The sequence below is a fragment of the Artibeus jamaicensis genome, unplaced genomic scaffold (genome assembly GCF_021234435.1).
Source record: "Artibeus jamaicensis isolate MK-2021 breed Jamaican fruit bat unplaced genomic scaffold, CSHL_Jam_final contig_373, whole genome shotgun sequence".
NCBI classification, from domain to species: domain Eukaryota; kingdom Metazoa; phylum Chordata; class Mammalia; order Chiroptera; family Phyllostomidae; genus Artibeus; species Artibeus jamaicensis.
The window spans coordinates 6,041,341-6,064,516 of NW_026521807.1; the positions used below are offsets into that span (position 1 = coordinate 6,041,341).

Consider the following 23,176-nt stretch of genomic DNA (forward strand, 5'->3'; position numbering starts at 1 on the left):
CTGAGAGAATTAAATAAGACTGTATATTTATATATTTTCATCTTGCAATGCATCTGGTATTACTTATCAACAAATAATATCCAGCTATTATTACTGAGACCCAGTGGTTTCCCCATAGACTTAGAGTCTGGATGGGGACATAGGATATTTATTTATGGAACAGTGAGTAAGGAGGGCTTCTTTTTCACTTTCTCAAGCTGGAATCCATTTGCATCTCCTCCATGTCCATGTGTCAGTTTGTTTTCATCAGAATAGAAGTCTCTGCACAGTAGGGACTTCTATAGTCAAAGGATTTAGAGTGGAATATCTGATTCTATTCTTGACTCTCCCATTTTTTGGTTGGCTGCCCTTGGCCATGTTCTTTACCTCCTTGGAGTCTCCATGTCCTCATCTATAAATGGGAACAATATGATTATTTTCTCCCAGGATATTTGTGAGAATCAAAGAGTTCATGAAATACTAGAATATTGAAATTCATTATAACAAAAAGCTGTTGTTAATATTGTGTTGTAGTTATTTATGAATGTATCTTAAGCCTTAAACTAGACGGAATGATTCCCAAGATAGAGACCTGAATAGCTTTGAAGGGCTGTGAGCTAGGGAGGGAAACTTACTGTAAAGAATGTGATAGAGTAGCTGTTAGATAAGCATGTCTACTGCATCATTTTATTTGTTGAGGCTTGTTTTCCTTTTCCATGTAAATTACTCTGATTTTTCCCAGGAAGATCCATTGAAGAGGAAAATGGATGGTTGGGAATATCAGGGAAGATTTCCAGGACCCAGGGACAGGAAGGGCTGGCAATAATTGAAAGACAATAATAATGAAAGGCTTAAGGTACCTTGCTTGCTAGGGTGAGTTTTGAGCTATGGTGGTATATGCTATGTATTTATCCCCTGTTCCCAGGACAAAAAAAATTTGAAACCAAAATAAACAAAGGAAAAAACAACCAATCACCAAGATCCAACCCAACCATCAATGATTCCCCTACTCAACATCATAAGAGCCAAACCAAATCACAAGTGGTTTTAAGTTTCAGCTCCATGGATGGCACTGAATTAGAAAGATCTCTCCGATGCCTAGGTCTAAAGCCTTCATTATGGATAACCACAATCTGCAACTATGACTGCATGTATGTCTGGCACCCTCACACCGGGCACCCAAGAGAAACCAGTAGTGGTCACTGAGTAACTGTTGCATATTCCTTCAAAGACTAGGAAGGGAGTGTCATTTCTATTACTATCCATTATTATTCTAAAGGGGTCCTGATTTGGGGTACCCTCAGTTCTATAGTTAATTGGCTCTTTGGAGTGATGTTTCATTAGGATATATAGTGTTCCTATTTGAAATTCATAAGCAAACTAATTTACACATAAGGCCCAAGAGATCTGCAAACATTGTTTGCCTACAGCCATATTGTTAAGGAAAATTACTAACTGTTGTTAGACATACAGTTTCCCCATGTGAGAAAACTCTTAATTACAGATTCTGAGAGATTGTTTCTGTGCTTTTGAATTGGGACTCACATTGAAATCACAGAGTCTTAAGATGTCCTACAGTTTAAAGACCTACTGGCCTCTAGTGTATCAGTTTCAGCTGTTCTGGGGAACATGAAGCCCTCATCCCCAGGCCCTCCAAAGTGAATTTCTTAAATACCATAAAGCTTTATGATTTAAGTCAGACCATTCCGATATACTATCCACCCAGTGGTTTCCACATGTTGTAATAACTCCAATTTTACCTGTGTAGATTTCATGAGTAAAAGGACTCAGATGATGAGATTAAAGAGCGTAGCTAAAAATTTTGTTTCAATAAAGATAGAATGGATTGCTATGCAGCCAAGAGTACTGAGTCTCTACTGAGGCAGTGGAGAATTTCCCATCACCACACTTGTTACAACAGTCTTGCGAGGGACATAGCATTTTTGGTTTTTTTTTAAATAATAAACATGAGAATCAAAGAAGTTAAGTAATTTTTTCAGTGTCCCATAGCTGGTTAATGGTACATTCGAATTATTAAGTCTGATAGTGAATCCACTGCTTCTGGAGAGAACAGTTTTTTTCTGCTTTTATCTTGGTTTTCAAGAAGCACCTCAGAGATACCATCCTGGCCTTTAGGCAGTCCAGTCCTTAAAGGCTTGCATTATTCTAAAACACTGTGACTAGTGAAAGGCATATGCAAAACTAATATATATTAGTTACATATACATAAAAGTGTATATATGCATATATACACTTTTGTATACATGCACATATATGTATGTATGTATGTACATATATACATACACACACATATACATATACTTCTTTTGTTAATGGAGCATCTACTTTGTGGCTCTTTTAATCTATATTTAAGGAAATTATTCTTTTTACCTGCTTCCCATAGATTCCTGTATCATTCTGCAGCAGAGAAGATTCCTGTAAGAAAAACAATTGTAGATTAGTTTTAAAACTTACCAGTTAAAAAAAAAATTCATCTCCACTCCAAGAGGCAGTCGTGATTTAACTATAGGTAAAATCTAGTGAGTCTAAATACAGACAACTTGAACCCTTGTAATTTTTTTCTTACATTGTGAGCAGCTATTTTTTGTCTAAATAATTATTATGGAACAAGTGTATTATGGTATAATGAAGAATTTACTTCAAAAATGGGATTATTTCCTTCAACAAATATCTGATTTATATAGTGCTTAACAAAAGTAGAGTCATAAAACAGAATATTAAAAAATTTTAAACAGGCCCTGAAAGTATCTCCTGGACTACATAAAATTTTGATTTGAAAGCTAAGCCAATACCCTCTTTAGTAAATGGTGTTTGTTTATGTTTGCATAATTTAAGACACAGCAAGACAAAAAATGGTATCTCTAAGTCTGGGAAGTAAATTGTTTTCTTGTGAGCCAGCCTTATTACTGTGGTCAAAGTGTCTTCCTCATTCTCAAGATACATGTTCTATGAACTAATCTTGCAGGAACAGACCTGTTATTCAGAGGAAAGTCTGCCTACAAATTGGAATTAGTTTCAGCTTTATAGTGACAGTCTCTGAGAGTCTTCAAATGGCAGTGAAGTTAATAAATATGACTTGAGGATTGAATATTGAGGGCATTGTGTGCTGAGGACAAACTTAGCTGCAGTCATAGCTTATATGTAAGAAGTGTGGTTCTGGTATAGGTGCTGTGATTCTCCCCATTTCCACTGATCAATTAGTGATGCTGATGTCTTACATGTTATACAACAATGCAAAAAACACTTTCCCATGTTGAGGTAGTTTGGATGTTAGAGCCACTATATAACAACAGATGCTGCTCTGGTCTATAATGGGTAGTTCTGTCTTTGACACTGGATTATCTTCTTTCTCAGTGATTTCTAGGGTTAAAGTAGATGCTATTCTCTGTATCATTCTTACAAAAGCAAAAATAAAATACTAGATCAATATAAAGGAAGATTAATGATGTTCCCAACTCTCCTGAGCCGCTTGGCCAGAACGTTCCTGTGCATTTGATAGAGGCTGTCTGCCTCTCTCCGCCTCCAGGCTTCAAGTCCTTGTCCAAGGAATATGCAGATGGCAAGGATGCCAGATGCACCAACCACATTTTTCTGGGTTAAAGATCTTGGGAAAATTGCAAACAATGTATCATATTTCTGTCTTTCTCTCCACAAAGTTCCTAAATTATTTCTGTTGGTCAAGGCTCTTTTCTCTTCTGATAATGGAGCTTTTTAGTTCTAGAATCTTTTTTTCTTAGACATTTTGGGCTTTCTTTTTCCTGTAATAGTTTCTAATTCATCTCTCAGGGATGTCCTTTTTTCATTTTTTATTTTTATTTATAAAATTTTTATTTTATTGATTATGCCATTATAGTTGTTCTATTCCCCTCCTTCATTCCCCTCCACCCTGCACACCCCTCCCCTATCATTCCTCCCTTTAGTTTATGACCATGTGTCTCAAGTTCTTTAGATTCTATATTTCCCCCACTATTCTTGTCCTCCCCGCTATCTATTTTCTACCTACCATCTATGCTACTTATTTTCTGTACCTTCCCCCCCTTCTTTTCCCACTCACCTGTTGCTAACCCTCCATGTGATCTTCACTTCTATGGTTCTGCTCCTGATCTAGCTGTCCTTTTAGCTTGCTTTTGTTTTAGATGTGGTTGTTAATAACTATGCCTCCATCTTGGCGGAAGTCTCATTTTTTACTTTTTAAATTAAAGTTGATGTACAATATTGTATTAGTTTCTGGTGTATACCTCAGTGGTGTAGACTAAGGTCAGCTGCCATCTGTGTTCTGCCTGGGGCTTCCTGGCATGAGCTATAATGTGCTCTGTAGATTGCTGCTATTTATGCTGAGCTTGGAGGTGCCCAGAAGACGCCAAGCTATGACCCAAGGCTGGCTGCTGCTGGTGCGAAGCCTGGAGCCACCTAGCCAGTGGTAGGAGGCATGCTGAGACTAGATGCTGCTTGTTTGAGATGTTTTAGAAGAATATGAAGCGCAAGCCAAGACAGGCCATTTTTATGGAAAATTACTGGAAACAGCTTAAGTGCACCTGCAGGCTGAGTGCGGTAAGGTCTCAGGGAATCACCAGCATGAGCTAACAGGGTGAGCCAGGTGATGGAGTCTCAGATATGGTGTCTGCCTGCTGGCTCTGTGGGGGAAGGGCTCAGTAAAGGAACAATGGTCTCTGCCAGTACTTTCGTCTGGGCAAAAGCTGCTCCTCCAGTTTTTGCTATGATTCCAGATAATTCAGTTCCTCCCAATATGTCCCTGGTGCTCTTTGAACAGCTGCCCCAATATTGGACCTCAGAGGAAGTGAGTTCAAGTAATTCCACGTACAGGCCCTTTATGAGAAACATCTGGGACTTTGGGATTCTCGCTCAGCTACAATCCTCACTGGTTTTTACAGTCAGAAGTTCTGGGGACTTCTCTTCCTGGCACTGGAACCTCAGGCTGGGGGGGGGGCTGATGTGGGACTGGGATACCTCACACCACAAGGGGAACCTCCATTGCCAAGACACCCTTCCCAATTTTTGTCTGCCACATGTGGGTGTGAAACCAGACTATTTTTATCTCTGCCCCTCCTACTAGTCTCAATGTGGCTGCTTCTACACATCCTTAGTTGTAGAACTTCTGTTCAGCTAAGTTTCAGGTAGTTCTGAATGGTGGTTTTTCTGTAGTTCTGTTGTAATTCTGATGTAGTTGTGGGAGCATGTGAGTACCGCACCCATTTATATTCAAGGGGATGTCTTGTCTGCCATGACATAGTTGTGCATTCTCAGAAGGCTCAGCTTTTGAATACTGCCTTGTTTGTGTGGAGGTTTATTGAACCAACACATGATTTCTTTTTTTTTTAAATCTTTTGACATCTTATTTATCTTTACCAGGTTCTAGCTAGGGCTCCCTTACATGTGGTTTTTCTGGCTGCATCACAGACTCCATTCTGCCCATGCTCTATTGAACTAAGTGAACTCTTAAGTTCCATCTGTTGTGTTTTTGGAGGGAGACAACAAAAGCAAATCTCAAACAAAGATGGTAAGGCAACTTCCATCAAAATTTAGTAGAATAGCTTGGAATTAGTATTATTATCTTTTGGTATTACCATCTAAATACTGTCTCTTCTGAGGGTCATTCAGGAATAAGCTGAATAACTTGATGTGGTGTTTTAAAAGCAGGGAATTCACCATTATTGTAAAATGTTATAAAGCTACTCCAAGGGCTGAGTGGACTTGATGTGCTTCTTCCACTGAAGAGGGACTATGTTACCTCCAAACACTTATTTCCTGCCCTTTACTCACACTTCTGAACCTCTTTAAAGAAGGTCCTAACCCCAGAATCATAGCACTTTGCAGGGAGAGTCTGAAAGAGAAGAGGTGGCTTTTCTGGTTTGACTGTTTTTATGTATTGCTTTATGACAATAAATGTCATGAATGTCATGACAGGTCATGAACTGCATGATGTATTACAACCCTGGTCAAGAATGGACTACAGTAGAATTACATTTTAGAGAGAGGATTAAGTTCCAAAGGCAGTGGGTAAATGAAAAGCACAGAGATGAAATAATTCTTTGAGAGCTTTAAGGAAGATGCTCTGTTGGAAACCAAGATAGAGCCAATTTTTCTTCTGATTCCTAAACAGATGAGAACCAGAAGAGGTTGGCTTGTTTCTTTTTTGCAAGGGGTGAGAGGAGGGGAACAGAGGCGTGCTATTCCAAAAAGATGCATTTTTAAAAATACTCCAATCACACTTAAGGGAAAAGTAGATTAACTTCTCCTACCTTTGAGGCATTTTTCTCATTAGAGGGAAGACAAGTGGATTGTCCTCAATTGAAAACTCAATCCCAAAATTTATGTGCTTAAATTTGTGTAATTTAGATGCACATGTGGTGTGGCTCCAAGGTTGTTCCTAGAAGAAAACTCCCTAGGCCCCAGTTTGGATAGCTAGGAAGGAGGTCCCGAGTCTGTCCTGTTGGATGTCACTATCAAGGACAGCAGAAGTGTTGAAAAAGAAGAGATTGTTAAGTGTGTCCTCAGTCAGGAGACAGACCCACATCTTCTTAATGAGCCTTTGTTTGTACAGAGGTTACTGAGGTGCACAGAAAAAATGAGGCTCCTGTGGAGAGACTGAAGCTACGGATATTAGAGCTGAAGCTCTAAGTGGTTGAGCTGTTAATAATGGCCAACTTGGCAGGTATGCAATTCAGGAGGAGAGTAAAGGTACTCTCCCCAAATCTGGAGAGCTCGGGTAGGGCTGTGGTGCTTGAAGAGCTGAAAACCTTGATCACTGTGATGTCAGAGTTCTCTGCAGAAAACTGTGTGAAAAGCAACACTGGCAGGGAGTTATACCTGCATTAATACCAGGAAAATTCTCTCTTTTGGAAATTTAAAAGTTGATTGGCCAAGTTTCCCTGAAGCAGGTGTATTATTTGGTTATTGTAAGTAACTTTGATGATTTCCATTGTAACCCATAGAGTCTCTTTTTAATAGTTTTCCACTAGCCAGAGCAATGGCAAGTGGCAGCCCTGAGGTGCCAAGAAGAGATATTTTTACAGGTTTCTGGATAAGATTTGAAAGAAAGGAGCCTGATTCCCTTGTCCTGGGGGCATTTCTGCTATAATGTGGGCAGGGGAAATAGGGTGTCCATTATTTGTGAGGCTGCTTCAACAGCCATATCAGAATTCAAACCCTAGGGGTGATTGCAACTTTTCAATAAAGAACCCTAGACAACATAATAGTCAGTGTGCTCTGTCTGACAATTCAGTGGCATGGTTGCTTGTGTGGCCTCTGACTCACACTTACAGGGTCATATTAGTGAGCAAAGTATGTAAGGGTCCCATACTTTCATTCATGTTAAGTAAAATGTCATCAGTTTAAATGAGAGAAACCAAAACAATTTAACCATGTATTGCGAGACCCCAGATTTGGTTCTGTATTGTTTCTAAACCTTAATTAATTGGGGGTGACTATAACAATTTATTGTATTTTTTCTTTATAAAATAAGGCCATGGAAAGTGGGGTGGTCGAGAGATGTTGGGTATTGTGTATTGACTAGCCTAAGACCTCTTACTGGGCTAGCATTCTATGGGTCTGTGATGAGCAATCTCTTTGCATGAAGTAAAAATGAAATGTGTTCTGAAGCATGTTCTTTACTTGATGGCTCTTGCTAGGGCATTTCTCTGCCTATAACCGTAGTTCTATATTTTGGACTTCACTAAAAAAAGTCCATGTGCTCTCTGATAATCCCTATGCTAATTGGTTTCTGCTGAACAATGAGGCTTCAGAGCTGGAGTTTGTGAACAAATCAGGCAAATATACAGATTAGTTGTAAGGCCCAAGTTGCAAAAGAAAGTGAGTAAAAATAGCTGAGCACTGGCCATACACTAGGCATTCTACTGCTGGTTCTACCTGCTTTCTTTTATTAATGCTCACAATAACCCCGTGAGTTCAGGATTGTTTTGCTTTCATTTAGTAAATGGTTGTAGTAAGACTTACAGAGTAACTTTCCCATGCTCATAGAGGAAGAAGGAGATAGAGGCTAGATTTGAATGCAGGTTGCCAGGAAGGCTCTTTTAAACATAGTGTGATGGTCTGTTGACTTTTTATGTTTATTGCAATAAACTTTTTTGCTGTAGTGCTTTGGGAAAATTGAAAATACCTTAAAATGCTACATGTAATAAACGTTTTATAATTGCCATCTAAAAACAAACATGTAACTTAACCAACCATTAAAACATTTATATAAACTTACTGTACAGTAAAATGTTCCAATTTTAAATTAAACAGATTAAAATAAATATCCAGTTTAATTCTCAGAACTGTCAGCTACTCACTATCTGTTTAGTCAATTGGACAATCAACTATTTGTGTGCCCAGGAGTTTTATTAAGTTGCCCACCAGTCTTTCAGTGTTCTGAGTGTTACTATGGATGCCATTGCTTTGCTCCGCTTTGAGAACTGCTGTCAGAAAGCAACAAGCACACACCACAGATCTCATTCATAAAAGACTTTCAAATGGAAGACTAGCTTAGTGCTTAATTACTTTTGATAAAGACTATGAACACAGTGAAATTGCCGTTCATATTCTCACAAATCACCTTATCCTGCATGTATATTTTAAAATTCCAATCAAAAGCCAGTGTCAACAATGATATTCCCATTTAGGCTATTTCTTTAAAGAACAGTCCAGAGGCCTCAGATAGCTCAACATTTTTCACAGCTGAGTTCACAGGTTTCCTAAGAACTCTAGAAGGTCTAGAAAAGAACGAGTGAAGACGGGAGGAAAAATGACTACTTCTTACATTTTTATTTACCTTTCTTTCCAAACCAGTTTTGTTCATGAGGACCTCTTTTCTGGGCAATCATGGCCTTTTATTACTTATTATTCATAGTATGGCAAAATATTTATATTTTCTTACTGAAAACAAGGGAGAGTTGCCATAAAACACACAAAAGACATTTTACCTTCCTCGCTGCAGTGATTTAATGCCCCCCCCCCTTCTGCATATCACAAAAGCTGACCCCCACCCACTCAGTGGATTTCAGGATATCCCTTCTGTTTGTTCCTTTTACAGTTGGGGACATGTGCGATAAGTGAGAGATAGCTTGTCTCACCAAGAGCCACACTTCCTTATGGATCCACAACAGATTGGATTTCTAGGAAAATGAGCTTTATGTTCTCAAACTTTATAAATGTTTCCCCAATCCTCTTCTCTCCTTCTCATTGTTTCTGCTGGCTTCGGGCCTTTCCTTTCTCTCCCTGGCTGCTCCTGCGTTGATTTTCTCACTGCACTGGCTGGTTAGCATGTTAAATATCATGAGAATAAGCTGCTCCCTGTCCTGGCATTGCTTTTTGAAGGAAACATTTCCTTCCCTTGTGCAAGCCAAGGAGTTGCTTCCATGGGGAGAAAGTGGGAGTGCTGATTGGAAACATACGTGATTGCTGGTTTAAATTTGGCTTATTTGCAACAGAGTTTGGGAGAGATAGGAGAGAGGGGTTCTCCTGGTTCTGAGGTGGTTCCCACATCTGCTTCTTATTAGGAGCACCGTGGAGAAAAGATTTGGAAATTAACTTAGTTGTGGAATAATAAAGTAGACCTCAATATGGGGGATTATAAGTGATTACCCTAGAAAATGAAGGGACAACTTCTCATCCCCTGGGTCCCTGACTTTTTCTGAGGTGGTTTGGCACTAAATAACAACTGAAGAGGTATCCTGTGCCCTCTCTGTCCCCAGACGATGAAGGTAATATCTTACTCCCTCTTCCTAAAGAGCCTAGGTACAGGCTTTCAGGGCACAGAGTGCACAGCCATTGAGGAGCCATTCACCCACATGTACCCAGTCCTGTGGGACCTACAGCAACTGGGGGCATTCTTAGGGACATGATCAGATTTTCATCCATGGGGGAGAGGCAGACCTGCCTACTCTTCCCTATTCTGGATCTTCCTAGAAATAGGCATTGGACATAAGTCTTTAAAAATAAAACAGTGTTATTCAACTTTCTTGATTGTCTTTCTCATTCCAGCACATGAATTCTGTAGAGGTCAACATCACAATCTTAAGAAGACGCCCAACCCTCCTACGTGCTATTCTCTGCATATTCTCATATACTCCATTGTTTGTTTTTTCTTTCTCCATTATTGAATGTAAGAGCTGTACTAACAAAGATCTTGTTATTATTTTATCTTTCATGTGCTCAGATCAGTGTTTGGAGTATTTTGACCATTTCACAATCAAATGTTGAATGAGTGAATTAAAGAAACAATGACAGAAACTCTCCACCCATAAAAAGTATTTCTGGATGCTGTCTTGGGTCCTTGAGTTCTTGACTGAGATGTTCTGCAGGGGGACTGAGCCTCCTCCCACCCCTGCCCCAGAGTTACACTAGATCTGTCTAACCCCTCTAAGGTCAACTCACCTACATTTTGTGGGTAGGCAGGTAGATTACCACGATCTGGGGAGCTTTCACCTCCACTTGGAGCACCTGCATCTGAAAATTAGAGCAACAACTGTCCATTTAATATGGTAGCATTTTGCAGGCAAAGGGCTTAATTAGTTTACTTTCAAAATGAGCATCTAATTCAGTGATTTATTTTCCATTTTCTGTTAAAGTAACAATAGATTATTGATTTTAGAATTATTTTAACTAGTCATTTCTAGGTTTAAGAGTCTAATCAGAAAATTACTGATTTACTCAGGAAATAGGAGTTTATGGTAAAGACAGATTTTACATACGGTCATGAGAATTATTGCATTGTTACTTTGTAACTCCTCTGCTAGAGAGTTAGATCACCTTTTCATGCCTAAACTGAGAGAGGAGAAGTTCTTTTTGAAATAATTTCTTTTGGTCATCTTGAGTCTGAAAGAGGGAGGCAGGTCAGTCCAAATAAGAGGGCCCACGACAAGTCATGTTCGAGCTTAATATTCCCAAGGCACAGATGTCTCCAGTCTTTACTCACACAGTTGAAATGGTTGTGGAGAGAAATTTCACCACAGAAGGTTGTAACTGAATACAGCTTTGTGACTAAAATTCATTGTTTTTAATGCTATCTTGTATAGAAAACAGGGGGGGACTTCTTGAAGTAATCTTCTAAATGATGTCTGTCTCAAAGAGTTCCAAACCTCTTATTTACCAGCTAACAGCAAAGTATCTAATTAATGTGGTACAAGTAAAGAGGAGCAAGCCTCCCTAATCTTTGAATAAAATCATTTTAAATTTCTTGAGTTTGCACATAATCCACTATGGCCTTTCCAGATTTTCTGCTTATAATGATTACCTACCTCCAAATTCTATGAGTAATCAACTGACTTTCTCCTTCTAATTCAAAATTTCCAGGCATTCGGGGAGTCTTATTGGTTTCTGCTCGATTAGTTGCAACAGGGCATGGCCAGCATCTGGATTTCTACCGGTGGGCCAAGCGACCACTCTGGGTTCTGTCAGTGTTGGTTTCCATGAATCTGCCCCAGAGAGCTCTAAACAGAGAATTTTTCCTCAGAAGGAATCACGCACACAGCAATGATTCACAGAGTTGACATCTTTGAGAGAAAGTACAATAAGAAATCTGGCTCGTTTAGTTCCATCAATTCTTCAAATGTCAGCCCATTAAAGAATCACAAGAAAGAATTTAGCTTTCATTGAAGCTGAAAGCAACCTTGGATAGTACTTAAGAGAACTCCCTCATTTTACAGATCAGAATCTGATGCACCATTTCCCTGGCCGAGATCTCAAAGGTAGTGTAGGTCAGAGCTGGGAGCACTCAGGTGTGCGAGGAGCGGTGACGCGAATCTAGTAAATTGTCCTCAAAACCTTTGTTCACCCACATTCTTCTCCCCCCCTACTTTATTTAATAAGAGAAGACTTTAATTTCCAAATAAATTTATTAAAGTCATCATTAGAAAATCAAGGAAGAAGGCAATAAATAAATAGTCCAATGTTCTAATATGTTTTAAAGTGTTTACTTCATCTAGTTTGTGAAATAAAAGTAACTTTACCTAAATTTTGATAATATTGTTGACATTGTTTAGGTTCTTTGACTTCTCTCTATAGAAATTGATAGTATTCCTCTGACAACATCAATAGAGGGATTTTGTAGAAAAAAATAATCTTAGTATTAAACCAAAAACTCTCATTTATCTGAGAGAGACCAAAGTTGGTAAAAAGAAACAATTTATAGAACAAAGACATACAATTCATTGCTTTCAATGACATAAAACAAATGTAGCCCCGCCAGCGATATATTTATCTGATGGAGTCCTAAGGAAATCGACTATGATGACTATTTAGTATATTAACTTTTCCTGTTCATAAGTTTTGCCTCTGGAATGTATATAAATTACCCAGAAATAGGAATATTGCAAACTTCATTCCATACCATGGTCTAATAAATACCAATTCTTTTTTAGTAAAGCTGAACTTAAAAGTTTATATGGTTTTGAATAGTTGGGCTTTAAAATCACCAATTTCTCTCAAATTCTCAACATGCTTTACCACAATTAGGTGAGCAGAGTATTATCTGTGGATTACATTTGGCTGATGGGAGTATGAATCCTGGGACTAAGGAGGGACAGTAAGGGTGGTGTTCACTAAAACCGGATTCTTAAACTAAGGACTGCCTGGAGCAAGAGACCACACCCTGCTGCTACTGTTTGTTTTTCTTTTAATTCTTTAAGAATTTGGTATAGAAAAGTGGGAAATATAATGTGCTAAGGGCCATTTATCATTAGAATTTAGATATTTTGAAGGAAAAACAGTCCTTTATGTCCTTTGGCCATATGACATGTATTAAAAAGCAGGCAGAGCAGCGGGCTGTGGATTGAAATTTCAGACCTATATGATTCATCTTCTCTCCCGTTCAGGATCACCTTAGTCTCGGCTGGTCGAGGAAAGCTCTGGAAAACAACCCGGCCAACCCGATCACTTTCTGTTTGGGGATGGCTGACTTTTTATCCTGAGACTTTTAGGAAAATTTAATTTTGTTGGATTTGGCAGGTTAGCTGGATGTAAATGTATTTTTGAAAAATCACAAGCAATTTAATTACAAGAAATGGAAGGTTATTCCCTAATGGCTGCTGCTATTATAGAGGTAGTCATAACAGCCCTCTTCATATTTTCCACTTTTCACCGTTTGAGACAATCCAAAATAGAAAGAATGAGAGGGCTGCTGTGCGTACTGGCAGCAAACTAGACACCAAAACAAAGAACGTCAGTGACCTGTCAGTTTCCCTTGGGAAGGCCAGGTTGTTTTTAATAAACCATGAGCTTGAGAAACCTTGGTGAAACCCTCGAGGAAAAGCTTATCTATATTATAGGGCACTCTAAAAGTTGTTGGAGGTATTTATTTTACCTTTTCCAAAAGGCCTTATTGACTTGATTCTATTTTATGCATAGAGTCAATAGAACCTGTTTCATCCTTCTCTCCCCTGCTTCCTCTCGAAACCTCCCTCAAACCCGACACCACCTCAAATCACTACAAAATAAATCACAGAATCTCAAAAGAAATAAAAACATGAAGATTTAATCGTGTTCCCTGATAACTCACTTCTCTCACCCCCAGCTAACACATGCTCTTGACAACTTATAAAGCAGCCTTTTTCTAACCATCTTTAAGATAAAGGGAAACAATATGTGACATTCCAACAGCAGCTGGAGTGAGCAGAGAATCATTGCTTAGAAGATAGTTTTTCTCCCCTTCTAGTTTCTTCCAGCTAGTTTAATAATTAAGTCAACATGAGACATTAACAAGAACTCAGTTTAATTACATACATATACATAGGGAAACCCCACAGACATGGCAGAGTGAGAGATGTGACATGCCTGAGAGGTTCAGAGACAGAAAAGTAAGATGAGGTATCTATGGCATTCTGAACTAGGATGAATTTAGGCACCTGAGGCTTCAGGGGGAAAGGTCATCTATAGGTTGATAAGAAGAGCAGATGTTCAATAATTTTAATTTGCCAAGCCCTAGAGATAGGTCATAAAAATTATTTCTGCTAATAACATTTATGATGGACAAGGCTCCAAATTTAAATTCTTTCAGGGAGAAGCGAAGGTTTCTCTTGAGCCTGCAAGGTCTCAGTTGCCTTCAGCTCAAAATAATCTACATGCCAAAGTAGCACATTTTGGGGGAGGCCTGTTCTAAATCTCTTCACTTTCTTCACTTCGTGGCTATGTTGAGTCATCAGCAGGTACAAGTGAAAAATCGAAGCCAGATGAATGTGTGCTATAGGAAATGCTTTTTAAAATTCTGATATAGCATCATCTTCTCCACAGCTAAAGAAAACATCAAAACCAAAAGGGAACCAACTGTATGGGAAAATATACTTGCCGATGATGGCCTGGACAGGGATGTGATCTCTAAACTATAGAAAGAAATCACACAACTCCACTCCAGGAAGACAAACAATTTAATTTAAAAAACGGACAAAGAACCTGAACAGACACTTCTCCAAGGAGAACATACAGAGGGCCCAGAGACATATGAAAGGATGCTCAGTGTCGCTAGTCAGCAGAGAGATGCAAATTAAAACTATAATCAGATACTATGTCACACCAGTCAGAGTAGCCGTCATTAACAAATCAACAAACAAGTGCTGGTGAGGCTGTGGAGAAAAGGGAAACCGAGTGTACTGTTGGTGGGAATGCAGACTGGTACAACCATTATGGAAAACAGTATGGAATTTTCTCAGAAAAATAAAAATGGACCTGCCTTTTGACCCAGCAATTCCACTGCTGGGACTATATCCTAAGAACCCTGAAACACCAATCCAAAAGAACCTATGCATCCCAATGTTCATAGCAGCACAATTTACAATAGCTGAGTGCTAGAAGCAACCTCAGTGCCCGTCAATAAATGAGTGGATCAAAAAACTATAGTACATTTACACAGCGGAATTCTACACACAAGAGAGACAGAAGGAGCTCCTACCCTTTGTGACAGAATGGATGGAACTGACGAGCATTATGCTAAGTGAAACAGGCCATGCAGTGAAAGACAAATACCATACGATCTCACCTGTATGTGGAACCTAATCAACAAAACAAGTGAGCAAGATATAACCAGAGACATGGAAATAAAGAAAAAACTGACAGTAACCAGAGGGGAGGAAGGAAGGGAATAATGGACCAAAAAAGGAAAGAGTCATCAAGGAACATGTATAAAGGACCCATGGACAAAGACAATGGGGTTGGGGGAGGATTGACTGTGGGAGATGGGGTGGGGTGGGTGGGGAGAGTAATGGGGGAAAATGGGGACAACTGTAACTGAATGACAATTAAAAACATAAAGAGCCCTGGCTGGTGTAGCTCAGTGGATTGAGCGCGGGCCTGCGAACCAGACAATCGCGGTTCGATTCCCAGTCAGGGCACATGCTGGGGTTGCAGGCCGGTTCCCTGCAGGCCAGTTCCCAGCAGGGGACGCACAAAAGGCAACCATACATTGATGTTTCTCTCCCCCTCTCCTTCCCTTCCCCTCTAAAGATAAATAAATAAAATATTAAAAAAAAACCATAAAGAACACTTAAATAGTAAAACAATAAAAATAAAATAAATAAAATAAAATTCTGATATGGTTAGTACTGTAAAGGCCTTTGCAGAAAATCGAATGTTATATATTTGTTCATTTATTCAAAAAGATTATGAAGCACCAATTTGTGCTAGCCACTATGTTACATGGTGAGTAAGGCAATAGTAGTCTCCCTACTTCCCTTCTTTCAATATATTTGTTGTAACACCAAATCCTCTGCTGGCCATCCCATCTGTAAGCACTCCCTCACACACATTTCTTATCACCTTTCCCTGTGATTATTGTCTTTAGTTCTTATTGCTGTTTAATAGAGGATATATTTTACTTATTTATTGCCTGTCTCTCCTACTATAATGAAAACTTCATGAAACAAAGGAAAATTATATATTTGCAGCACATAAAACAGTGCTGAAAAAAGGCACTCAATAAATACATGTTTGATCAATCAACTAATGAGTGAAGCAATTGGAGGCCAGGACTTAACTATAGAATGTCACTGAAGGTTTCCCCTGTTTTTGGTTTGAATCTATTAAGCACTATTCATTACATGTGGTTTTTGAACTTCCTAGACATTTTATCATTTCTTCTCCAAAAACATCAGGAGTGACAGTGTCTGAAGACTTGGTAAAAGCACAATTAATTATGCCTGTGGCATTCTTCTGATCTATACATCAAACATGCCTAGAAATAAAGGCTGACAGATTTGCCTGAAAAAAACACTTATTCTTTATGTATTGATAAACATGTGCATGCAGAGGGGCTCCAAAATTATCTGATAAAATAAAATTTATATATATACATTTTTAGGGGAGAATGTGAATGCAGTCTCCCACTACCACAAATTATGCAGTCGAATCTCCCACATTTGAAATAGCAGAGGTCAGCATATCCAGAGTGTGATGGATAAGTCTTGCCCTGGGAAAACTGCCTTCATGATTATGGTATCTCCCCTGCCAGATAAGTATTAAAATTGATTAATAGGGTTGATAATACCTACTTTGCTGGTTTCCTATGAAAAGATAGGAATAATAGTAGTACTATTCAAGATAAAGTAGTAAAAAACTTTGAAATCTACACATTGGTTTTGGCTAGAAGTAGAAGCAGTAATATTCATCTGTTTTATAATTTAATCAATCTAAACCCAACAAAATCCCTCACTTACAATGCCTGGCAGTAGAGGTCATGGAGATGCAGAACCAGCAAAAGAGACTGGACAGGAAGAGCCAGAGAGTTAGGAAACCGGGTTACAGTGATGTCCAAGGCTAAGTGATAAACATCAGTGAAGAGTTAATCAGTCAACAAAAACAAAGCATTAGCCAGGTGAAGATTATGGACGAGGGAAAAACTTTACTGAAATAGATTCAAGATAGAATGGAAACAAATAAGTTGGAAACAACAGGTATAAATAGCATTTTATAAACTTTTGCTATAAAGAAAAGCAATGAAATAAGATATGAGGTTATAAGATTTTTTTAAATGGTGCCCAAAACAATAGCCTGTTGATGTGGGAATGATTCAGTAAAGAAAAAAAATGATGTGATTTAAAGAAATGCTAAGAAAATTTGGTGTATATAGCTCATAGACTAGATAATAAAATTGAAACTTAAAAATGTCTTTCATCGGCCAAATTGAAATAGGCTATCCCCGTTGTGAAAGATTACACTTAAAATTTTACTTTACAAAGGGAGATAGCAAAACAACCTGGCCAGTAGGGAAAATTTTATCTGTGATGAATCATAATCTCTCCTGACTTTAAGGCTCAAATACAGTTAATCCATATGATCAGAAAAAAATGCAATCTAAGAAATTATTTTAACATAAGTACAAATTAGTAGCACCTCCAGGCATCAATCAGAAGGAAATAAACATTTTTTTTTCTGTAGGAATACACTCATTACTCAAGCCTCAGAGAACCTCCAGAGATACAGTCCCAATGCATAAGTAACCATGATTGGAAATCACAAACAAGGCACCAAAAGGGAGAATTAGCAGAAATAACAGCAGAACCAGACCCATAAAGATTCAGTGGTAGAGTTGGTATTTTAACCTGGACAGTCTAACTTCAGAGCACAATTCCTAACCACTATGTTATACTATATTTTTCAGTATTCTGCATGCACATTTAACATGTTTAAGTAAATGAAAGATGTAATTTCAATGGAAGCAAAGAATAAGAAAAAGAAATGAAGCCTCTATAAACTAAAAAAATTTTTTTGACAAAATCTCACTGGAGATTTTATAGATTATACCTAACATCAGATCAGGTATAATTGGAGAAAAGTAGTAAATTATAAGATAGAGCTGAAGAAACTTCTAAAGATGTAACAGAAAGAAAAGTGATGAAAAACATGAAAGAAAGGTAAGAAAAGAAAAATCAAATTGTTTAACATATATCTAATTGGAGTACCAGAAAGGCTTATTAGATAAATATGTGAAAAAACAATGGTTAAGAATTTTCCAGAAATGACAGAATTGATAAAAAGTACCAATCATTAGGCTTGATCAGTGAGGCTACATCTAAGGGAAAGCAAACAGAGTATCAAAGGTCTTGAACAAATGGCATAAAAAATATTTAGTTTTGATAATAAAAGACATTTTCCTCAGTGGAATTAATGGTCTAAGAATTTCTTTAATTGCATATTCCTCAAATATTTTAAGATTTATCATAAATAAAAGGGGTTAAATGTAGTATTTATTTAATGTTAGAGGGTTGAACTAGGGCTGTTGATATAAGTTATGGGAAGGTAGTTTGGGGATTTATTATAAGGAAAAGATTCATATAAATGGAGTGGCTACATTTTAGACACTGAGCTCTCCTTCACTAGAAGTTGCAGGGTCATCTGTAGGGAAATTTGGGAGTGGATAATTCCTGCATTGTGTCAAAAGTTGGACTAAAAGAACTAAATAAACTCTGCCAACTTTAAGATTCTAAAAATTAATAATAGTAGTAATTTATTTAAAATGTTCTAAACACTATAAAAGCATTAAATTGTTCAAATTTTTTACAACTTCTTTTACAACTTCACCAGTTAAGTATTTCCTCTGTTTTAGCAGGTCAAAATAGTAAAGTTCAGAGAGTTTAAGTAACTTGCTGAGGATATATGGCTTTTATGGGGTACAACCAATTCAAATCCAGGCCTGCCTTACTCCAAGGGGGAAACTTTCCACGACGCCTCACTAAGTCCCAGGATAATGAACATCAGCTCAGTTCTAATCTTGCCAGATTCTCACAAGAAAGTCCCCTCTGCCTCACCATATTTGTGTAGGAAATCATAAACCAAAATTGAGGGAGGCAGGTACACACACACAAATGCTAAATTGATATTGCCTTCTTTCTGTTTGAGACCTATGTGTTATGTCATTTAAGAGAAGCCTTCTTCATTCATACAAACTACATTTGTCAGTGGGTAATTGTGTTATTAGAACTAATTTCTACCAGCATACAAAACAAATATCTATTAGTTTTTATACTGCTCTTCTTTTGTGTTGATCTACATATAATTGCTTTTCCTTAATTTTTTTTTGCATTTGATTTTTCAAAGGCTTTAAATGAGCTCTTGGTGGTATTGGATATTGCTTTACCAATTCAGCTAATAAATTTTAATGTTGGCTTGTCTACTAATGGGAGAGGCACAGAATGGTTATCCTACTACTGAATGAAGAGAAGCCTAATTTAGAAGATTTTGTTTTATAAATCTATGGGCATACAGTGACATTTAAAAGGGCAGCTGGGTAGGAAATCAATATATAGAAATTATTTTAGACAAAACAGAATAAAAATAGAACATATTTAGAAACTGAGATTGCACTAACCTAAAACTCTAGTATGTGCTAAATGTTGAAAATAATACCCGTGAGAGTCCTGAACTGGGGATACACAAAAATGACATTGTTATCCTGGTGTGTGTGGTGCATTATTTCTAGGTTATTTTTCACAGATTTGAGCTAGACTGGAAGCAAATTTTGTAGTTAGCTAAATTTGATGGTCTTTGTTTGATTTAGATGAGCTCAAAGTAAGTGGTCAAATCTGAATCCTTCTGTAAACTGGCTGATAAACCTGTTGGGCTCATAGGTCACACGAGAAAAAATGACATCATTTGAGTTAATAGGTTTTGCTAAAAACCCTGGGCTATAAGGAGACATAGTTACCCCTGGGCTATAAGGAGACATGGGGAATTTGGCTCCAATGGAAGCTGTCAGAATGTGAAGCAGCCCTGTAGAAACCTTGTCACTTCCTAACATTCTTGCTCACAGGTCCTTCAGTTTTGTAGGGGTTGAATTCCAATTTCTCAGTTGACTTCTAGTTATGTCACTTTTACACTTCTTTTTAAATACCTAGGCAAATTTTTTTCTTACTGTTGAATTTTAGAACTTGACTTTTCCTTCAGAACACAAGTCTTATTGTGGGAAAGCGGAGATGGTGGCAGGACTACTCATCACTTCTCCATTCTCATTGATTGATGTATTGATCAGGAGGAGGAGGGAGGGGGAATCTGGTTGAGACACACCATCCACTTTGTCTTATCAGTTATAGATGAGGTTTCACAATCTAGTGCTTGCGTGTGTGTGTGTGTGTGTGTGTGTGTGTGTGTGTTGGGGCCCTGTATTGAAGCTCTCTTCTGAAAACAATAGTGACATAATCATAGTGAGCCTGTGCTTGGTATTAGTATCCTAAAGGAGTGTCCTGAAGGAATGGCTTAGTTTCAAACATGTGGCTCATTAAGACCTACTGTAAGGACCTGTTGTTTTCATCTGCACACTCTTTTTCTGAGAAAGGTGTACCTTTCTTGCTTTATGTAGCTAAGGAGAGAAAGGTATGTTCCATTAAGAGAAGCTAATGCTAAAATATACTTCTTCATTGTATGCAGGTGGGCTGGGGAAGCTAATGCTAAATTTAAAAAATTTGAGGCTGCATCTGTAAAGAGTCATCTTGACTTGCAGGTGGAGAGAACCCAGATGCAGAACAAAGTCAAGCAGAATATTAAAGTTGAAATACAAAGACAGCTTTTGCCTACAGTTAGTTTTATTTGCATTTTGCCACTTGCGGCTACAACTGTACTAACATATCCACAACCTTCATGATTCAGAGTAAGTAGATGCTGAGACATTTATTTCATTTGAATGATTGTAATGGTCACAAATCCAAAGCTCTAAAACTGGCATCACTAAACCACCACTAAGATTTCCAAGCAACCTCATCTTGGCATTGCTCACAGAAGGTGGAGATTAACTCATCAGATTGACCTGAAGCTCTGTGAAACATTAGACATAAAGATATCATCGGAGGTACTATCTCAGATAGCCCCTCAAAATGAATGTGTGGACATCGGAAACTAATGAGCTGTGTGGGCTGCTCTCCAATCATTTTGCTTGAGTGGGACATCTATTTGCTCCTTGTCGACATACCATTTCATGGTTCCTTGGCACAATCAGATACTATATTTATGTAGTAATGAATTCTTCCTGAATATATGGTGCTTTTCTGTAAAACTCTCTGACAGTCTTCTCCCACTTACCAGTTAGGATATCTTAGGGAAAAGTGCTTTTTATAATTTCTGTATTATTAGAATATTATAAACATGGATTGCTAAGTTAAACCTGGCATTCTTCCCCTTAGCTCACTGAACTGTGCCCTTTTTATTACAAGCACATAAGTTAAGCATGTGCTGTCAGCATTAATTGAATTTCCTCAGTCATGTTTATAATTTAACCTGATCCCACAATTGGAATTTAACAAAGATGAGGTATATAGTTATCTTCACTAGATATGTGTTCATGCTCATGTTCTCTCTCACCAAGTCCTCTGCCAACATGGCAGGTTTTTATTCTGAGTACCATAAAAATGCATTTGTTTGAGTGGATGGAATTACAGAATCACCTTATTTTAATGATACTGTTTCCCTTGAGTGGTGTCCAGGCCATTGCTCTAATTTTCCAGCCCAGTCATGGCTAGGCAAACTAAAACATTTTAGACTATATTTAGGGTGGCTTGATTCCACCATGCTAAAACATGATGGTAGTATCATAAATCCTTATAACTTTGAAGATGTCCTCAATGTGTAGACAGAGAAGCGTGGAATGGATTTTGCTTTGGGTCGTTCTGGAGGGGTGGCCATGCAAGAAATTGGTTTCAGAACAGTCCCTCCCACCATCTGTACACCAGAAAACACATTTGGGGGCTGATAGCAACCCTTGGACACGGCCAGCAAGGGCCCAGGAAACCATCGAGATCATCAAAACAATGTTAAAAAATGGCCTTGCAGAACTGACTTTGCCTGGTGGAGGACCTCTTAACGTTTTTCAGAACAATGCTCATTTTGTCGTCGTCATTGTTGTTGTTTACTAACATGACTCACCGCTACTTTACTGACAAAGTACTGTCTTCCCTTCCCTTACTAATAAACGTTTTATACCTGCACTACTAGGGCCTATAAACAGTCTAAGTATTTAAAAGAATATAGAAAACTATGAGTGAGTAAAGAGCATAGAAATATTGAATTTGTAAAGATAGATGACTTATCCTAGTAAAATATCTTCCTAATTTCAAGCCCTCTCCAGGGGGCTAAGAAAAGCTTTAAATATCCATTCAAAATTCTTCACAGCCAGACATCTCGTTTAAAGGAATTGGGTTACATCAGTTGATGTAATTAACTCAGATTGTTTGGGTGATTCGAATCCCAAAGGCAGCAATACATCTGTGCAGCATACACATCTCCCCTCTGTGCAAAGGCGCCAGTGGTTTCGATTCTGGGTGTGCATTTGAAAAGGTTGAGAGAGTGGGGGCAGGAGAATGAGCTGGTGAAAGGTAATATAGAGGAAAATCATGTACTAAAAATGTTTTTTGATGCTATCTGATTTCCTATTAAATCACTCTTTGAAAAAGAAATATTGGTTTGGAATCTGTTTGTGGTCAAATACATTAAAATAAAACATCTTTTGTTTCATTAGCTCAGTTATTCTTTACTCCCCTCAGAGCATCTTGGAAGCAGTGTAAAGCTGGAGGGCGGTGAATCTTTTGGTCAATTGGTGAAGTGGAGTGTATACTATTTACTCACCTCTGATTTGCAAGGAGGGGTCCTATAATCTGTGCTTTCAAAGCAAATCCAGTTGCTTTATTTGATATTTGAATTTCATCTCACAGAATCTTTAAGCTCTAAAGACATATTCATGCTTACATGTTTCCATTTCCAGAGGGTGTTGCACCTGACCAATTTTATGGTTTTTGTTTAATTCTTAAAGATTAAGAAGGTCAGATCATGCCCTCTTTCATAATAATTATTATGAAGAGTCATCACCAAAACAACCAGATTCTACAAAGCTTATCCAGTCTCTACTCACTCTTAGTGTAATATCAGCAAATATGGAAAAAATTGTTTCTATCTTTCCATTTTTATTTTTTTTGATATTTTAAAACTGAATTTTTTGCAGTGAGATTTATACTGAGAATTGGATATAATGCATTCAACTAATTAAGAACATGATATATACTAATAGAAATTTTTATCAACTATGACTAGATCATCAAAGTTAAAAATATATAAATTTTTCACAAGAAAATTTTCTGTTTATAGTTTATATAGCTTATCTTAGTCTCATATATTCATTTGTGGTAGAAAAACATTATTTTAAGCAAAGAGCTTAATTACACATTTTTGTCTTTAAATTAAAATCAAGACT

General features: G+C 37.8%; 1 non-coding gene across 1 annotated transcript; it reads right to left on the reverse strand.

Annotated features, from left to right (window-relative positions):
* Positions 1 to 16,305: 16,305 nt before the first annotated feature.
* On the reverse strand, positions 16,306 to 16,464 carry LOC119047528 (U1 spliceosomal RNA). The gene has a single exon (XR_005082162.2). It is a non-coding gene; the product is annotated as a U1 spliceosomal RNA (small nuclear RNA).
* Between the last annotated feature and the right edge of the window lie 6,712 nt (positions 16,465 to 23,176).